The sequence below is a fragment of the Gekko japonicus genome, unplaced genomic scaffold, assembly GCF_001447785.1.
Source record: "Gekko japonicus isolate JY-2015 unplaced genomic scaffold, Gekko_japonicus_V1.1 scaffold306, whole genome shotgun sequence".
In the NCBI taxonomy this organism is placed as follows: domain Eukaryota; kingdom Metazoa; phylum Chordata; class Lepidosauria; order Squamata; family Gekkonidae; genus Gekko; species Gekko japonicus.
Genome location: NW_015172013.1, coordinates 1,328,661 through 1,330,675, shown reverse-complemented (window position 1 = coordinate 1,330,675; position 2,015 = coordinate 1,328,661).

The following is a 2,015-nucleotide window of genomic DNA, read 5'->3' as shown; positions in this document are numbered from 1 at the left end:
AAGGTTGTTTGTTTGTTTTTTAAATTCATTACGAGTACTACTGACTTGCAGAAGGTCAAGTCACCAGTCTTCGAGGTGTTCCCTTGTGTACAACTCAGAGACAGAAATGGAATACCTCTCCTAAGATGCCTCTTCTTCTGTAACAGAAAGAGGGAGATAGAAGGGGAGATGCCCCTTATGGCAAAGGAGTGCCTCTTCTCACAGAAGGGGGAATGCCTCTTCTAAGCTGATACCTGTTTCAACCCATGCATGCTTCATCTAAAAATTAAGGAAGCATACGGGTTTTTTTTTCCTTCAGAACTATTGCTCACACACAAATTTATGCATATTGAATCAATTAATCAATGAGTTAATTGACTAAACCACACACAGTTGACTAATATTCCCTTAGCTGGATCACAGCCCTACAGAAAACAGAACGTGACAAACAGCTGCGTGACATAAACGCATGAGACAGAACGCCAGGATCCACTACAGCTTTCTGACAAGTGTACACCCAGCAGCAAGCCCGGGCTTGTTGCTGTGTAATGTCTGAATGGGCCTCCAGCAGCCTGAAGTAAAGATCTCCACAAGCTAAGGAGGGCCGTGTCTCCGTAGCATCACTCCTCCGAGATGCAAGTCACCACATCCCTCATTCATCTAAGCTTTGGAAACGTCTGAGAACACTGCTACCTTGTAATGCTGGAGCACTACAGTGAAGACCAGCTGCACAGACCCAGTTAAGTGTCCACCCAATAAAGATCACTGGAATCAGCCTGGACTCTCTAAACAATCCCTCCACTGCCCTGGTCAACTCGTTGCCTGCTCCCCTTCGTCTGTTGGTATTTCCTTCACCGCGTATCCCTCTCTTCATTGCCTGGAGGCAATGGGGTTTAAACTACCCAGCAATGAGACCGGCAACTCTCACTGTGGGCTGAAGCACGCTAGTGTGCTGTGAGGAAGGCACAAAAGTACCTTGACGAACCGAGCTGCCGTGTTGGATGTACCCAAAACGCTGCACCTGGGAGCAAAGAGGCCTGGCGCAGCATGTCCGTCCCCCCTGACAATATAGGGTTGTGTGGCGCCATCCCCTAGGGTGGGAAGATGAACCAGGGTTCCCTGAGACAGCCCATACTACAGCCGGCAGATGCAAGGGAAAAACAAATCCCAGGAACACTTCTGTGTCCCAGAAGCCGCGGTTCAAACCCCTGAGCCCTGATTTATTGGGGGAATGCCGGGAAGGGACAGCAATGGGGCTATTCTGAAGCTGGGGGAAACCCGAAGACCCGCCTGCCCACTGTTGGGGGAGCTGATCATGAAAATACATGCATGCCTTTTCGAGCATCCAAATGAACGGTGGCATCCGACTGTAATCCAGAAAAAGGGTATGAAAGGTTTGGGAAATGCTGTGTTAGAGATTCAACTCTCTTAAAGCTATTGCGTGTCTTCAGCCTGGGCTGACTTAAAGCAATGCTCCTCGAACCCCCAATTCTGGAGGCAGCCCTGGTGCAGGCCACCCCCCAGCCTCTGGAGATAAGCTCTCTTCCAGTTCTTTTAAACCTCTCTGACATCCAAAGGCACTCTTCTTCCAAAATTAGGACTAACCGTGCAACTGGCGTGTTCTAGTCAAATCTCTCGCCTAGCCCCCTTCTCTGCCACATCCGTGCCCGCCCCAGTCCGTCTGCCACCACCACCGCCAGTGTCTGATTCCCTTCCCCCTTCCACGCTAGAAGTGTCTATTTTATTGGTTCCGGGCTAGCACAGGGCCAGCGTGAGTCAGTGTGTCAAGTGGGGCCCAGCGCCTCTGAGAGTGTCTGGTTATCGGTGAGGGATTTACATATCCGACTTCTCGGGACGCCCCCCAGAGGATTCTCCGGAGTCTCTTTGTACTGCATAATGTCACCTGCTGCGCTAGAACGGACGCCTACAAAATCCTAAAGCTATTTCTCAGGCAGTTTATAATAAGCCCCCGTTCCCACCCCCACCCACGCCTCCCTGTGCCTCCCCCTCCCTCTCCCAACTCCCTTCCTCGTTCC